General features: G+C 38.8%; 1 long non-coding RNA gene across 1 annotated transcript; it reads right to left on the reverse strand.

Annotated features, from left to right (window-relative positions):
* Positions 1–1,324: 1,324 nt before the first annotated feature.
* LOC113091814 (uncharacterized) lies at positions 1,325–4,137 on the reverse strand. The gene is made up of 3 exons (XR_003287449.1): positions 3,927–4,137; positions 2,900–3,187; positions 1,325–1,893 (listed from the first exon to the last, which is right to left on the reverse strand). It is a non-coding gene; the product is annotated as an uncharacterized LOC113091814 (long non-coding RNA).
* Positions 4,138–19,160: the final 15,023 nt, after the last annotated feature.

Raw genomic sequence — 19,160 nt, forward strand, 5'->3', positions numbered from 1 at the left:
AAAGGGTCAAATTCACATGAATTTTAACGCGTCAACAACACGTTAAATACGTGTATTTCATGCGTAAACAACACGTATTTAATGCGTTAAATACGTGTTGTTTACGTGTTAAAAATCAGCGCGTATTTAACGTGTATTTCACGTGTTAAATACACGTGAAGTACGCGTTAAAAATCAGTTTGAACGGGTTAATGTCATTGGCAGCTGAGGACTTGGGTCAAACCACTTCTGTGAGCTTAGGGGGGTGTACCATTCGTAGACAGGCAACCACCATTTAACATGCTATAGATCAGCTTATTCATCCCTTTTATATTGTCCTTTTTTTACAGCCTATAGAAATAACAGTTTTATGAAACATTAGATATTATATTAGAAATAAATTTGCCTTGTTTTTCTTCACATATGCCTTTTCTTAGTAAATAAACCTATTATTGAACATTATAGTTTTAACAGTGATCAAACTTAAGTTAGCATCAGAGATTTTACATTTATGTGGGTAAATCACTTACAGTGGAGGTAAGCAATCAATGAGGGTTTAAGACGGACCATTGTAATCAATATATGTCTTTGGAAAACAACGTGTGCTTTTATTGTGCTTACATTTACAGCTATCACCAGCAGGTGGCGCTCATTATGCAGTATTTTAGATTTTCAGTTCAGGTATGAGAACTTGATTTGGCTTTCCTGACAGCAGAAATATTCTACCACTTCCACCGTTTAAGATCCTGCTATTATATCCTCCTTTTGTATTTTTTTCCCTTTCCTTGTGTAGTCCAAAGACAATATCTAGATTGCTGTTTTATGAAAAAATACCTTTATCAAGAATCAAGGGAAGATTACCCCTTTTTATGCAAATTAGTTGGAATTCACCACACCTCAAGTTTTCTTACATTAAACAGTAACGTTTGAGGGGATGGAAAAGTGTATAGATGTGGTTCTTGATTAATGCAATTGCAATGAATATCTTTATTTGGTAAACAATATAACCTTGTTTTTTTATTTTTTTATTTATCGGTACAGGAAGCATTCCACCAAGATACTACACAAGGATCTTAAAAACATTAAAGCTCAGTGACCTTAATGCACACTGAACTAAACTGAACATTACAGTGACACCATAAACAAAACAAAACAAAAAAACTTTTCAAATTACACAGGGCTGTTCAATGATTAATCGTGTCCAAATTAAAAAGTCTGTGTTGACATAATATGCTTGTGTTGTGTGTGTAGATATATATATATATATATATATATATAGAGAGAGAGAGAGAGAGACAGAGAGAGAGATAGAACACACACATATAATCAACAAATAATAGTTGAACATCCTTATTACAATAGAAACAATCGACAAGAAGCAACTGTTGCAGAATATTAATTACGGTTTGCAGTGCATCAATAGCTAGACTACCAATAGGTCCTGCAAGAATGTCCACATCCTGCAATTGTTGCAAACCATGATTGTTCCACTGTTCCCTGAAAACCTCCAATTCCCGGTTAATCCGGGGAATGTACACATCATGGAGTGGCCACATGTGTCGCTCGTTGGTACAGTCAATGACTCCATCACTCTCAAGAAAGGAGAAAAGCTGGTGGTACACATTAGTCATACCCCGCCAAAGATCTCCCCAAAGTATCTCGATCCTCTGGTTGTGCACACTTCTACCACGGATGGCACTTCCTCTTTCAGATCCATGATAGATATTCATAAACAAACAAACTGTATTGTTTTCTCCTCCGTGGTCTCATCTAACTCGAGATGGAACACCATACCTAGCTGTGGCTTGAAAAAACTGGTCAAACACTGTGCCAGCCCTGTTGTTGTCAGAAGCTTGCAAAAATACAACCAGTCTGCTGAAGCCACAGATCCCCCCATGGATCACTATTCTCCACCTAAAGATGAAATAAAAAGCTGTTATTTGTCTTCTGTGTTATGATTAAATAAATTAATTCAGGCTTCTATGTTTACACATTGCAGGAATGTAAACTCTCAGAAACAAAAGGTACAAAAACGGTCACTGTGTTGGTACCCGTTCAAAAGATATGCTTTTGTTCCTATTAGATTCTAATATGTATCTTTAAGGTACCAAAATGAACTCTTTAGGTACAAACATGTTGTGACGGTGGGTGAAAGGACAGTCTGGAAACAAGTGCGAGTTAATGAATTTAATGAGATATAGTTGATAGACAATGACACACGATGACGATGAAGACAGCTACACTCCAGAGAGATGGTAAGGCGGTGAGTAATCCAGACTGTTGTGGAAGACAGGTGAAGAATCCGGATGTTGACGGCGTGAGGCAGCAGGAGAGAGTGGCACAGGAACTGCGGGGAATAGAGCCGAAGGTAAGTGTCCGTGGCTGAGTGATCGTGCGGAGAGTGGATGAGGTTCTGGGGAAACACAGACATCCAAAACGCAAACTACACAGAAGCCAGACGGGGGTAAACACAACGACATGAAACAACGATCTCACAAACACTAGACGTGAGACAAACCATTATATAGAGGATGAGTAATGAGTGGCAGCTGATGCTGATGCAATTAACGGAAACGCCCACAACTAATCAGTGCAGACGCGGAACACACAGAATTCACCACAAAGTGTAAACAACCCGAGATCACGGTTTACCAACCGTGACACATGTACCTTTTAAAAAGGTACTGCCCCGGTGACAGCTTTTGTACCTTTATTTCTGAGTGTCTAGGGTCACAGTAAAATAGTATTTTCTGTATAATGTAATGTCACTGAATCAATATTATTAATAATACTAAAACGACAGAAACATCTCAATTACAAGTGCCATAACAGGAGGACAAATGTGAGTGATATATGTGCACTGTAGAACCCTGGAAATGATGCATGTAAGTTATGTAACTCATGTATCATCCACATCTACCTGATCAGCTTGTGGTTCCCATCTATGTGCCGCAGAGTTAGGACCTGCAACATTGTAGGTTCTCCAGTGTAGTTGATGAGATAGTGCTCTGTGTGCAGCTCCGGCTGGGTTCACTCGGATCAAACTCTCCCTCACTCTCCTCCGCTGAACTCGTACACCCATAGTAGCCATTCTGGCCCGAACAGCATTAGATCCTATTTGTTCTCTCCAACCAACTGCCGAACGACTTCGTCAAGTTCGGCCTCCGAAAGGTGTGCATACCTCATGCTTTCAGATAAGTGGAACCGCCTAGAAGATAACTTCATTTCACTGAACATGACCATGATACAAAAACAACTTCTGATAACAACAGCAGCAAAACAAAAATTGCAGCATCAGTGATAACTACACCTTGAAAAGAAAAAGTTTGACATTATAAAATAATAATAATAAAACAGTTGTACACTTCTGTTGTGGTGTGATTTCTATAACCACAGCGAATACACTTATTTTACGTAACAGTAAAATGTTATCTTCAAGACACCATTTTAATCTTATTATCTCCTCTGAAGTAGACTAAGTCACACTACTGATTTTGAATGCAAACAATATGGCCATTGGTTTTGCTTGTACATGTGTCGTAAGTGATTTAAAAAAAAATAATTTGTCAACAGTACATATTGCATTTATCATGATAAATTAGCTTCTGCAGTGTTCAGAAGAAGTTAATTTACTGCTGGCAAACTAATAAAATACACAGACAAACATGACTGAGCAGAAGTCAGTAAAAAAGTAAGGACACTTGTTCTATTACGTGGCTACAAATTCATCAGACAGGCTATGTCATAGCGAGTGAGATGTCCTTTCTCTGTTCTCCTTGGAGAACACATTTACCAAAAAACATTCATTTGAAGACCTAGAGATACCCAATGCACCTTAAAATGAGCAGTATCTGCCTATTTCTCTAAACATAAAAAAACTATTTAAAAAAATTGCAATGAAGAAAAAAAAAGTTATGGTGTGAGTATGGAACTGTTGTTCTTTCTACCTCAGTCTCCGTTTGACTGTACTGACTGATACTTCCAAGACTTCAGCCATTTGGGAAGCTGCAAATCCATATGAGAGTAGGAATCTCAGTTGTTCTTTGGTGACATGGTAGCTGGATCGCCCAAAATCACTTGCCTGGACCAGTGGGGCTTGATATCCAAAGGTACCTAATGTCAGCAAAACACATTTCAGCCATTATCCAAAGATCTGAATTAAGCTCTATACCTGCATCTGAGATTTCCGCATACTGTTACAGAATGAACTAATTTAGACTAACTAACTGTTAAAACATTACATTCTATATAGTATGTGTTTGTGCAGTATGAATACATTTCAGATGCATTACATTCGCCATGTTTTCTTTTGTCATGTGAACTGTATGCTCCTTGACCAATGACTAATTACCAACAACTGACAAAAAAAGGTACTTATTTAATACAACAATTTAATAACTTGATCCTATATAATTTACACTTGAAAAGTCCCAACATGTTTCCGTTATTTTTCATTTATTAACTTGTTTGAATTTGGGGCCTGTTCAGCTCCAGTGGCCCATGGGATAGAATAGTGTCCATCCAATCCATACTGATAATTCTTAGTGGAACCAGTGGACCATTCGGGTATTTCTCACCTATTGTAATGCTGAGGTTTCGACATACTGTTCAAGACACATATTTTCCCTACTATATTGTATAGAAGTATGCGATTTTGGACACAGCTCATGTCTTTTTAAGGCTAATTTACTCCACAAGTCACAACACCAAAAACTTAAACAACTGTGAAACAAACATGTTGAAAGTCCACCTTGTCTTACTGGATTAAGAAAAATCTCTTTTAAAAAAAAACTTATATAAAAATAATTTATAAAATATAATGAAACGGGAAACTATTTTAATAAAGTGTTTGCTATGGAAAATTGACTGAACCAGAGACAATTTATAAGATACATGCCACTTCCTCAATCCTCAATCCAACAATATAAGGAAAACCCGTAACAGCAAAGATGGTGGTTGTGTGCACATGTCCCGCCCCTCCCGCTGCAAAAGCCAATCATCTGCTTTTAACAATCAAGCCGGGAAACATTTAAGCCTATCGTCTGGTTCCACTGACATATGCGCACAGTTGAGGAACGTTTGAAGGTTGGAAGGTTTGAAAAAAAAATTGTGTTTCCCAGAATCTTGTTTACGTACGTTAAGCCACATTAAGCGTTTTAGAATGTTTTTGTTTTTTGCATGAATCTATTAATCCCCTGTGTATGGAGCCAAAAGAGTATCAATAAAGATAAATGCACACACTACATTCACATGTGCACACATAGGATTCATACATGCACACACATAATTCATAAATACACACACAGGATACACAAATGCGCACAAAATTCACAAATGCACACACAGAATTTAAAAATCACAGAAGATTCACAAATGCTTACAAAATTCAGAAATGCACACACAATTCAGAAATGCAAACAACATTTACAAATGCACTCAAGATTCACAAATGCACAGGAAAAGATTCAGAAATGTATTTCTGATGCACACACACATATATCTTGATTTACAAACTGCTTGCGGTCTGTGAACTTCACTGCATTTGTGTGTGAATTTTGAGACTCCTCTGACTTGGCTCGACACACAAATGCCTTTTTTTAAACAGGGAATGATCTGCAACCAATCAGATATCTCCCTTGTTTGAGCCAATCACAAGAATGCACCCCACGTGGGGGATTGTTCACTTATAAGCCAATCAGCGAACGACTCACTTTCCTCAATCAGCGAACGACTCACATTCCTCAGCGAACGATTCACTTTCATCACGCAGCGAACGACTCGCTTTCCTTAGGGAACGACTCACTTACCTCACGCAGCCGGCGACTCACTTTGCGCAGCCGGAGAGTCACTTTCCTCTCGCAGCGAACGACTCACTTTCCTCACGCAGCGAACGACTCACTTTCCTCACGAGTCACGCAGCGAACGACTCACTTTCCTCACGAGTCACGCAGCGAGCGACTCACTTTCCTCAGCGAACGATTCACTTTCCTCACCCAGCGAAGTTGAGCGAACGATTCCCTTTCCTCACGCAGCCGGCGACTCACTTTGCGCAGCTGGAGAGTCACTTTCCTCTCTCAGCGGACCACTGACTCTCTCTTCATGTAGGGACCGAATATTATAATTAAAGTGACTTCTATATTGCATCCAAAAGAATATTTAGATATATTTAAAATATTCAAAAAGGTGTAAAAAAATTTGTTTTACTTTCATTAAAATATTTCAATAAAATGAAATAATTGCCTATTGCAAATTTATGAATCCATGGTTAACTTTTTTTCTGCAGTCACATTCTGGGCTATATGTATTGAGACATTTTAAAATTTATATTTTGTAAAAAATAATAAAAAATAAACCTGAATTGTAATCTAAACATCTGTATTTCCATACAATTTCATAAATAAGTAGGCTATAATATGTCGCACCACAGGCATATCGCGCTGTGTGAACGCGTTCATGTGATTGGCTTATAAGTAAACAACCACGTGGAGTGCGTTCTTGTGATTGGCTAAAAGAAGGGAGACATCTGATTGGTTGCAGATCATTCCCTGTTTAAAAAAAAGGCATTGAAGTGAAGTTCACAGACCGCAAGCAGTTTGTAAATCAAGATATATGTGTGTGTGTATCAGAAATACATTTCTGAATCTTGTTCTGTGCATTTGTGAATCTTGAGTGCATTTGTAAATGTTGTTTGCATTTCTGAATTGTGTGTGTATTTCTGAATTTTGTGTGCATTTCTGAATTTTGTATGCATTTCTGAATCTTCTGTGCTTTTTAAATTTTGTGTGTGCATTTGTAAATTTTGTGCACATTTGTGTATCCTGTGTGTGTATTTATGAATCATGTGTGTGCATTTATGAATCATGTGTGTGCATATGTGAATGTAGTGTGTTCATTTATCTTTATTGAGACTCTTTTGGCTCCATACCTGTGTCCTGATCAAAACCAAATGTTTTTTTTTTTTAATCCAATATTTTAACTCTTTAACTACCAAGGTCAAAAACTGATTTTGGGGAGGGGGGACTTGGTTTCAATATAAAAAGTGATTAAGGCTTTTTTTTTTTTTACCTTTTATCACAGTCTTTATCATGTCAAAGATTTGATCAACATTGGCTTTGATGCATTGTTAGTTTTTGTGCAGCATTAGATTGACATTTTTACTCCCTCATTTACTATTCATGGCTGTTTTTGCCCTATTGACTTCCATTATGATGGCATTTTTGATTGCAAAGCCATGACACCATATAATCATTCATTCTTCATTGTTGATGTTGGGAAGAGGTAAAAAAAAAATATTTTTACAGTTGATCACTAGAGCCCCTTTCACACTGCACGTCGGACCCACAATATTTCCGGAACATTGCCGGGTCGCCTTCTGTGTGAAAGCAACCACGTCCCTGGATTGATTACCGCATTGAACCCGGGTCGGGGACCTAGTAACATTGCGGGGTTAGACCTGGGACGAGCGCTGTGTGAACAAAAGCCAGATCTAATTCCGTGTCGAAGTGATGACGCGCGTTATCTCGCGACTCTTTTATCGGCTGTTTTGAAGGAAGATCAACGTTCGCGACGAAAACATATGTGTAAACTGTAATGAAGCAGAGATCAGTTAATTCCTCACTTTCCGCGCTGACACTAATCTTCAGTCCGCCCCAACAGAACCCGAAGTTGTCGACAATCTGATTAAAAAAGAAGTCGAATCTGGTTTCATGATCGGCTCTTTCGACACTCCCCCATTCAACACGTTTTGTATCAGCCCCATCGGAGTGGCTACAAGAAAATTTTCGAGTAAAAAACGTCTCATAATCGACTTATCAGCCCTCATAATTCCCAAGCATTAACAGCTTAATTCCTCTTGATGAATTTTCGCTGAAATACCAAGACATAGATCAAGCAATCGACATGGTTAAAATCGCAGGTCGGGGTCCTTGGCTCACAAAAATCGACATTACTTCAGCCTTTAAAATTATGCCTATCCATCCAGATTCATGCATCTTTTTGGAGTGCGCTGGCGTGGGAAATACTACTTCGCCGTACGCCTAACCTTCGGATGCAAAAGCAGCCCAAAAATGAATGACATGCTATCAGAAGCAGTTTGCTGGATCTTGTCGAATAATTACACCATTCCCCACCTCATTCACCTGCTAGACGATTTTTAAATAATTTCGCCCCCCGAAGCCATACCAGCGGCACATTTCCTTACGGCCCAAAAAGTCTTTTCCGAACTCAGAATTCCTATTGCTCAAGAGAAAACGATGGGTCCGGCCAAATCCATCGAGTTCCTCGGGATTAAATTGGATTCAGACAAATTCCAAGCATCCCTGCCCAAAGAGAAAATCAACCGAATCATCTTAGTCTCATCTACCCTCATCGACAACCCAAATTGTTCTAAACGTGAACTACTATCCCTGCTGGGACACCTAAATGTCGCTATGCGCATTATTCCGCAAGGCCGCCCATTCATTTCGCACCTCCTCTCGCTAGCGTCCTCTGTCCCCGCACTAGAGGACCGCATTTCTATAACCCAAGCATGTCGCGACGAACTCAAGTTATGGTTAACATTCCTAAACCAATGGAACGGCCTATCTCTTTTCTACCACCACCTCGTTTCGTCCCCAGTCGATATCCGATTGTTCACAGACACCGCCCCCTCGGTTGGTTTCAGAGGATTTTACCAAGGTCGCTGGTTCGCGTCTCCTTGGCCACCACAATTACAAGACATACCTCTGTCCCCTCTGCATAATTTGAGATCTACCCCATAGTAGTAGCAGCCTTTCTGTGGGGAAAAGAATGGACCACTAGCAGCATTCTAGTGCATTGCGACAATGATGCAACAGTGCATTGCATTAATAAAGGCCGCTCTCATTCACAGGCTATAATGCCTCTTTTAAGACGCCTCACCTGGATCTCAGCGTGTGACCAATTCATCTTAGTCGCCAAACACGTTCCGGGCTCAGAAAATCAAATCGCTGACTCTCTCTCTCGCTTTCTGTTTCAGAAATTCAGGACGCTGGCTCCAGGGGCAGACAATTTCCCAACGCCCGTTCCTCCATATTCAAAACTGATATTCCCGTAACACATCCGCTAAAACCCCTCCTCGACACATCACTCGACACAATCCTCCAAGCAGTTTCCCCCAGAACCCTCCAAACCTACGTGACCGCGTGGAGATGTTTTAAATCATTCCACATATCCTATAATTTACCATTCCCAGACTTTGCTCTCCTCACAATCACTTCATTCATATCCTACCTTAACTGCATCAAGAGCCTGCAAGTCGGCTCTATCAAAGGGTATCTGAGTGGCATGAAATTTTTCCACAAACTGATATACGGCGCCCCCTCACTTGAGATAAATAATTCACAAACCTCCATCTTAATCAAAGGAATTCAACGATCCCAGCCAAACCGTCCCGACACCAGACAACCCATAACATCAGATATCCTCACCCAATGCATTTACACCCTCCGCACCGGCTACCTGTCTCTCCATATCGCCCGCACTTTAGATGCCACGTTCATTTTACCCTTTTTCGGTTTCCTTAGATGCTCGGAACTTGCCATCACCTTCAAATTCGATCCTAAAACCCACCCCACCATCTCTGACTTATCAGTCATAGACAACGAAACCATATCATTTTTGATTAAACACAGTAAGACAGATCAAACCAAAAAAGGCCGTTTCATTTACATTTTCAAACTCTCATCACCCATTCAACCATTCCAAGCTGTTCTGGCATACCTCCAGTGGAGAACTTCCCAAGCTAAATCCCATCTCGATCCCCTATTCATAGACGAATCCAACAAACCAGTCACCCGCTTCTGGTTTCAGAAACATCTCGAATCCGTCCTCCAACACTCAGAAATCCCAGCAAAAAACTTCTCAAGCTACTCTTTCCGCATTGGGGCAGCAACCTCAGCAGCTCAAAAAGGTCTCTCCCAGCAGCAGATCCAAGCTTCTAGGAAGGTGGTCCTCAGATGCCTTCCAAAGCTACATAAGAACAAACCGATTCCACATCAGAAAAGCCCACCAAACCCTCATCGAGTAAACCACGCAAAAAAAAATACAATCAATCAATCAATCAATAAATAAATAAATAAATAAATAAATAAATATAAGGCAGCTTTGATCAGGACTGAGGTTGATTAATAGATTTATACAAAACTTTTGGAAAAAAAAAAATATATTTATCTTATACACTCTTACAGCAGTTTAATTTATTGGATGATTTCATCCTGAACATAACGAAAGGTTAGTGAATTTGAACAACTACGCTTTGCATTTTGTACTTGCAGATATTTTCCATATTATTTGAAATAAATACCTTTCAACAAGACTATTTGAAGACGTCTGTTCAGGAAGCTGCTAGGTGTTTCGAATTCTTTCAATTATTGTATTAAATCTTTCACTCATATCATTAATGTAATCTCTATTCGACGACATCCCGATTCCCTTCGCTAGCAAAAGTCAAACCTCATGCCAAAGCAAATCTAGGTGGCTGCAGACGAGTGGGGGAGGGTAGCCCTCTGATTGGCTGTCACTTAACAAGCAATTTGATAGAGAGCACAAAGCAGTAGAAGAAAGCACAGTTAATTTACCGTCAGCTATGTGCAATATTTTTTCCCCATCTTAATATTTAATCCTTGAGAATATGAATTATATTGTTTGTTTAATGGCAATTATATATTAATATCTGATATTTAATTTGATGTACAATTTGGACATTATAGAAAATGCCAATCCATGTTTGAGATGATAATATAAAATGCAATATATATATATATATATATATATATATATATATATATATATATGCACACACACACACACATAGATAATAAACATCACCCTAGCATAGTGTTTTATAATTTATACAGATAACTGTTATATAAAATGTAATAAAAATTATATAAAAATATAATAACCATGTTAGAATAATATATTACCTTATTTATTACTTATATTATTGCTTCATCATTCAAGATTCAAAATGTTATTTGTCATGTACCAGTTATGACACAACAAGCAGTGAAATGTAGGCCTGGAATGATCTTTTTAGACTTTGCAAAAAAAAAAAAAAAAAAAATAGAAATGTAAATACAAATGAAATATACACAATATATTAAACTACAACACACATAATTGTGCAGAGATGAAAACAATGTGCAGTGAAGATGAGTTGCATAGCTAGCTTATCACCAAAAAGTGCAGTGCGCAGGGAGGTATTGGATAACCCTACACTAGCAGAGTCTCTAAAGTGCAGTGTGTTTAATGTCCATTTTTAGTAGTCTGATAGCATGAGGGTAGAAACGCCTCCTGATCCTCTCCATTTTTGCAGATTGTGGAAGCGTCTGCCTGACTGTAGCAGATTAAACAATGGGTTTCCAGGGTTGGTGGAGTCCTTGAGGTTCTTTAAAGCCATAAGCTGTGTCCAAATTCAGGGTCTGCATCCTCCTTAGGATCCTTCCTACCCGGTTGAAGGAGGATGGGTCCTCCGACAACCGCAAAAACCGGAAGTCGGTGTTTGTGAATTTGGACAGCCTACCCTTCTTTCAGTTCCCTCCCTTACCCGTTGCTCATATCCTGTCGCCTAGCAACCGTGACAGCGCTAAGCAAGACGCGGGTGAAGAGCTCATCGTTCTCTCCCCAGAGCTTTATAAACACTTCTGTCTGTTCTTTCGTCCTTAGAAGCGTTAAAAACAACTTCAATCACTAACAAATAAGCTGTGTGTAAGGGGATATTCACACAGGCAGTAAGGAAAAAGCTAGTTTACGAAAGTAAACTTTTTTTTTTCTTTTACATATACACGTACAAATGTAAAAAAAAAAGCTTAACGCTAAAACAAAATGCCTAACTAGAAAACCACTGAAAATATATATTTTTGAAATTTTAAAAAACATCGAAAATAATACTCCTCCCCCACTCCGCTACCGCTCGCTTCGTCCTGGTGAAAATAATTATGGGATAGGTGTCAGGGTTACTGAGGTAGAGGACCCAGATGCAGAATGAACAAGGGGTGTTTATTGACAAATTAGACAAAGTACAATAGGAGGGAGTGGCTTGAACAGTCCAGACAGTAGGATAGGGCATACAACAGTGAAAGTCCAACAGGAGGGGATACTGGGGCAATGACTGGATAGCTGAGGGCGACCACTGGAACCAGCATAGGGAGGCAGCAGCTAGGACCACTGCTGGGAGTTGGCAAGACCAGACGGAATGTAGATGACCCGGCGAGAGACAAAGGAGCAGAGAATTGCAGCTTGAAGATCACTTGCCAGAACCGATACAGCTGCAAGGGTGAGGGAACCAGTGGTCAGGGAACCACAGATGGCCAGGCAGGGCTGGAGGGGGAGAACACAACAGACAGAGACAACACAAGACCGGACAAAACAACTAGCACACTAGACAACACAAACAATACAGGGAACAAGAAATTCCTTCCCGAAAAACAAGAAAAAGTAGTAAATAAATAAGTAAATACCAAGAAACTAAGGGAAAACACAATAAATAAAAGGTTAGGCCCTTACAGGAAAAAGCTGAGGGAAAAAACTAAACTAGAGATATGAATCTAGCAAAAGACTAGAAAGATAACTCATGGGTAATAGATGAAAATAAGCTTAAACTAAAAAGGAACTAAAAGAGAAGACCTAGGGGAAAAAATAGCTCTTGGAGAAACAAGTAGCTGGGCTCAACAGGAAAGTCCAAAAGGCAAAAACTAGATTTGACAAGAAAAACTTGAAACTGCAAAACACACGTAGGCAAACATTCAGCCAAAAACGAACCGGCAGCTACAAGAGGAAAGAGAGCACAATAAGAAGCATACAGCGACATGAGGAACAGGTGACAACACTCTGACTAATGAGGACTAAACAAGGGGGCGTGACCCGGGAAAACAAGGAGGTGGGACAAGAGGAGCACGTGGCAGACACAGGAGACACAACCCTGTGCTCAGGCACAAAATAAACAGACACATTGAACAAAGACAGTACAAACAAGGCTGACAGAGCAGGATCCTGACAATAGGTAGGACGCGAAAGGATCCACCACACCCATCCTTCCAATTTGGGGAAAAGGAGGATGCATTTGTGGGCCGCATTTCAAGGATCCTACGAATTTGGACAGCCTTCGTCGCGGCGCTGTGACGTAACAACCTTCAAATGAGTCCTACGATGTAGACCCTGAATTTGGACACAGCAATAGACTTACATTTCCTGGTGTTGATGACTTGCAGAGAGGGTAGAGATGTTCTGGAGATGTGCTTAGCTGAGAGCACAACGCTTTGCAGGGCTTTACAATCCTGGGCTGACCCTGTTTCCATACCACAATGAAATCTTACAAATAAATATACAGGTGTTTCTCAATAAATTACAATGTCATGGAAAAGTTTATTTATTTCAGTAATTCATCTCAAATTCTTAAATTCAATGCACACTGACTGAAGTAGTTTAAGTATTAGGGTCTTTTAATTGTGATGATTTTGGGTCGCATTTAACAAAAACCCACCAATTCACTATCTCAACAAATTAGAATATGGTTACATGCCAATCAGCTAATCAACTCAAAACACCTGCAAAGGTTCCCTGAGCCTTCAAAATTGTTTTTCAGTCTGGTTCTATACGCTTCAAAATCATGGGGAAGACTGCTGATCTGACAGTTGTCCAGAAGACAACCATTGACACCCTTCACAAGGAGGGTAAGCCACAAACATTAATTGCCAAAGAAGCTTTCTGTTCACAGAGTGCTGTATCCAAGCATGTTAACAGAAAGTTGAGTGGAAGAAAAAGGTATGGAAGAAAAAGATGCACAACAAAATTCATAGAACCGGAGCCTTATGAGGATTGTCAAGCAAAATCGATTCAAGAATTTGAGTGAACTACACAAGGAATGGACTTAGGCCGGGGTCAAGGCATCAAGAGCCACCACACACAGATGTGTGTGTCATATTCCTTGTTAAGCCACTCCTGAGGTGTCTTACCTGGGCAAAGGAGAAGAAGAACTGGACTGTCTTCCAGTGGTCAAAAGTCCTCTTTTCAGATGAGAACAAGTTTTGTATTTCATTTGGAAACTAACGTCCTAGGGTCTGGAGGAAGGGTGGAGAAGCTCATAGCGCAAGTTGCTTGAAGTCCAGTGTTAAGTTTCCACTGTCTGTGATGATTTGGGGTGCAATGTCATCTGCTGGTGTTGGTCCATTGTTTATTTAAAAAAACAAAAGTCAATGCACCCATTTACCAATAAATTTTGGAGCACTTCATGCTCCCTTCCTTCTTCTGACCAGCTTTTTGAAGATGCTGATTTCATTTTCCAGCAAGATTTGGCACCTACCCTCACTGCCAAAAGCACCAAAAGTTGGTTAAATGACCATGGTGTTGGTGTGCTTGACTGGCCATTGTCAAGAGGAGAATGGGAAACAAGAGACCAAACAATGCAGATGAGCTGAAAGCCACTGTCAAAGAAACCTGGGCTTCCAGACCACCTCAGCAGTGCCACAAACTGATAACCTCCATGCCACGCTGAATTAAAGCAGTAATTAAAGCAAAATGAGCTCCTACTAAGTATTAAGGACATGTACCATAAATGAATATATTTTCAAAAAGGCCAACAGTTCACTAAAATGTTTTTTTTTTTAATTGATCTTAAGAAGTATTCAAATTTTTTGAGTGAATTGGCGGATTTTTATTAAATGTGAGCCAAAATCATCACAATGAAAAGAACCAAACACTTAAACTACTTCAGTCTGTGTGCATTGAATTTAATTAATACACAAGTTTCACAATTTGAGTTGAATTAATGAAATAAATGAACTGTTCCACCACATTCTAATTTATTGAGAAGCACCTGTATATAATAAGCTATATTACATATTGTAAAATTATAATGTTGTGTGCTCTCTTTCACGCCCACTGAAGCCTTGTCAGTAGATCACACTTCGCTGAAGTGAACTAACCCTGAAACAGAAGCCGTTCTGGAGCAGGTTATCTTAAGAGAGCAACTAGGGTTACTTACATACCTGAAAGTAACTTCTGATTTTAGAAACCCCATAGATGTATTGTTTATTATTATTGTTATTATTATTATACATCTGTATGTATCAGCTGCCAGAATTTGTGCCAGGAGTCACGATCCTTTGTCTCTGGTGTAAACTACAATTCTTTTATAAAAAATATTTGATGACAGGTATTATATACCAGCAAGCGGATGCAACCTGAATATGATTATAGGAGGAAACTTTATTTTCTCTTATTTCTTTATCTTAATTTGCTAAGAAATCAGATACACTGTTGGACAATAACCAATAAATGTTCTGTTAATGTACTTCAAACACTTTTTTTAAATCACATAATAAGGCAGAAATAGTTTCTGTAGCCTGTAATTTATGTACTGTAGTAAATGCTATGTCAAGTAGCACTGAATTGTTAATTTACTTTATTAACTGGTTGAGATGATTAAAAAAAACACAAATAAACCATATATTGTCGCAATTGTGTGTTTAATGTCTTCACGTTTCCAAATATTTCTGCCTTTTATTCAGATAACACAGTGAAAGCTGGATGCTTTTGTCCATATTAGGGATTTCCTGGTACATCAAGTCAAGTCACCTTTATTTATACAGCGCTTTAAACAAAAAAGATTGTGTCAAAGCAACTAATTAGGAAAACAGTGTGTCAATAATCCAAAAAGACAGTTAAAGGCAGTTCATCATTGAATTCAGTGATGTCATCTCTGTTCAGTTAAATAGTGTCTGTGCATTTATTTGCAATCAAGTCAACGATATCACTGTAGATGAAGTGATCCCAACTAAGAAAGCCAGAGGCGACAGCGGCAAGAAACTAAAACTCCATCGGTGACAGAATGGAGAAAAAAACCTTGGGAGAAACCAGGCTCAGTTGGGGGGCCAGTTCTCCTCTGACCAGACGAAACCAGTAGTTCAATTCCAGGCTGCAGCAAAGTCAGATTGTGCAGAAAAATCACTTGTTTCCTGTGGTCTTGTCCTGGGGCCTGTACCATGATGGTAGCTGAACAAATTCAGAGTTACAGGATTAGTTTTGAGTTGACAAAACCAAACCTCTCCAATCCGGCTTTGTTGGTACCATGATGCTGTTCATCAACTTTCTTTGTCAACTCGGGCTTTGATCCTAGTTTAGTTTTGTGGAGTGCGTGCACATGAATGTGTGACATCACTGGCGAACAGCCAATCACGAGCCTTGCAATACAAAGCAAGTTTGATTTATTTCTCGTGAGAGACCCAGCAAGATTCAAAACTAAATGTTAAAGGTTTTGCTAAAGGTTAAGAGATTGAAGAACATGACAAATTTAAATGTCATATGAAAAATGTAGGAGGACTAATAAAATAAATGATCTTGCTCCATCAGTGTAGTCACAAGTGGAACTTGTTAACTTAGTTTATACATTTGAAAATATATAGTGATAGAGACTTGAACATGTAAATTCAGATTTGTAATTAATTTGTAATTGTAATGTAAAAAAAATAGTTAAATCTTTTGATACTACAGCTTATTTATATTACATGATCTGTATACATTAATATTTATTTAAAATAATGTATAATAACTGTTAAACTAAAATTGCTTGTAAGAGATAAATAATAATATGAATCACAAAAATTATATAAATCATAAAATGACTCCGTTATTATCATTAAAGCCAGACTTAAGCATAAGTGACCTTTAATTTGGATCAAGATAAACTGGAGTGACTTTGTGTCAGACATGTGTCACTTCTCTCACATCTGATTGGTTCACCTTCAGTCTGAGATCTTGAATCCAGAACATAACCTGCCCCGGAGCAGGTTAGCAGTGCAGCGTAAGATACCATGGCAACGAACAATGATTAAAGCCGAGCTACTTTCATAGTACCTAAAACCCAGGGTTGGCGGAAACTAAGCTGAAACATAGCTGGCTAGCCACCAAATCCAGCTTCATGGTATAGGCCCCAGGTGGTCGTCTGTGACAAGGTCTTTACAGGGGATCTGTATCTGGGGCTCTAGTTGTCCTGGTCTCCGCTGTCTTTCAGGGCTGTAGAGGTCCTTTCTAGGTGCTGATCCACCATCTGGTCTGGATACGTACTGGATCCGGGTGACTGCAGGGACCCTCTGATCTGGATACAGACTGGATCTGGTGGCCACGGTGACCTCGGAACAAGAGAGAAACAGACAAATATTAGCGTAGATGCCATTCTTCTAATGATGTAGCAAGTACGGTGTTATGTGAAGTGTTTCCGGTTCCGGTTTACCTAATTAATGCAGCCTAAAAATCCTTTAACGGATTTGGATATTAAAAGCATATTAGTATGTATTGTGTATGCAAGGTTAGAGAGATGGGTCTTTAATCTAGATTTAAACTGCAAGAGTGTGTCTGCCTCCCGAACAATGTTAGGTAGGTTATTCCAGAGTTAAGGTATTTTGATTTTGATATTCTAGGTATTATCAAATTGCCTGAGTTTTGAGAATGCAGCGGACGTAGAGGAGTATAATGTAACAAGAGCTTGTTCAAATACTGAGGTGCTGAACCATTCAGGGCTTTATAAGTAATAAGCAATATTTTAAAATCTATACGATGTTTGATAGGGAGCCAGTGCAGCAATGACAGGACCGGGCTAATATGGTCATACTTCCTGGTTCTAGTAAGAACTCTTGCTGCTGCATTTTGGACTAGCTGTAGTTTGTTTACTAAGCGTGCAGAACAACCACCCAATAAAGCATTACAATAATTTAACCTTGAGGTCATAAACAGATTAATATTTCTGCATTTGACATGGAGAGCATAGATCGTATAGGGCCTGCTGTCCTATAGTAGAGAATGAATACCTCAGGGGATCTATAGTTCACTGTCTGATGCGATACTGATTAAAGCATCCAACAACTAGACGCGGAAAAGCTGAACAGAGTAGCGCGTGCCGTTAGGTGCGCACGAGAGAGAGAGCCGCGTATCACGGACAGCGACACTGAACCGAGCTCTCTTCTGCGAAGTTCACCTATAAGTTCCTCCTGCATCCGAACGAACAAATGCAAATCGTAATTTGAACAAACAAAAAGATGTGAAAGAGCCCAACTCAACACCACGGTGTTCTGGTGTTCAGAGCTCGCGCAGAGAAAGGCGTTTCAAAACACTTGAACATGCTTATTTTTGCTCTTGTGCCGACAAATACATACAAAATATGTCAAAATATCCACCTTGGAAATTATGCTCGAAAAAAACCTGTAAGTTATTTCTTAAGTGGAAGTAAACAGTTGAGGAAAAAAATGGGATGTGTATTATATTGGATGCATTCATGGTCTCTTAAAGGGACCGCGCCTAATTTAGCTACTGGCTGCTGTAATGTTAATCCAAGAAAATGAAAATCACTCACTGCTCTTGACTGAATTTCTTTGTAGTTTTAACAGTCAAACCAAAAATTATTCAGAAACCAGATATAATTTTTGATATATATAGCAAAACTGTAATAATGTGAGAAATGTTGAAGGTGTCTGAATAAATGTGGGTTTGATTGTATATTTCATTTTTACATTGAAGACTATCCAGTACTATTATTTGGTTTCTGTACCTTGACACCTACAAACTTGAAAAAAAAACTTAAACATTGGTGTGAAACAGGTGTTAGGTTGATTGCACCTTATGCAATGTGGAATTAGTTTACAGCTTTTTCAAGCACTTTGTGATGCATTTTGGAAACAGGAGATGAGCCCATTTTCTAATTCACCACCTAGCTTGATAAACCCCTCCTCAAAGACTTACTGTTTGTCAATTTTATTTGGGTAACACATATTCTGAATGCCTTCGGCAGAATTCGAATGAGCCATTTTAATCTAGATTAATCTAGATTAATTTCAAGATCACAGTGAGATTAATCTAGATTAAAAAAATTAATCTATGCCCACCTCTAATATATATATATATATATATATATATATATATATATATATATATATATATATATATATATATATATATATATATGCATATATTTGCCTCACAATGAACAATAGATTGATTTACATTTTCTAAGACACTTTTTGTTTGTAAAGGGCAAATGCAAGTAGGCGTCAACTATTATGAATATTATTATGTAGCAATGTGGTCTCTCAGTTTTTCTAGATTAGTTTTAATCGTGTAACTGTTAATACATTTAAACAAAGAATTCAAGTGTGACTACACACAGGCCGTAT

Source organism: Carassius auratus, unplaced genomic scaffold, assembly GCF_003368295.1.
Source record: "Carassius auratus strain Wakin unplaced genomic scaffold, ASM336829v1 scaf_tig00214320, whole genome shotgun sequence".
NCBI lineage: Eukaryota > Metazoa > Chordata > Actinopteri > Cypriniformes > Cyprinidae > Carassius > Carassius auratus.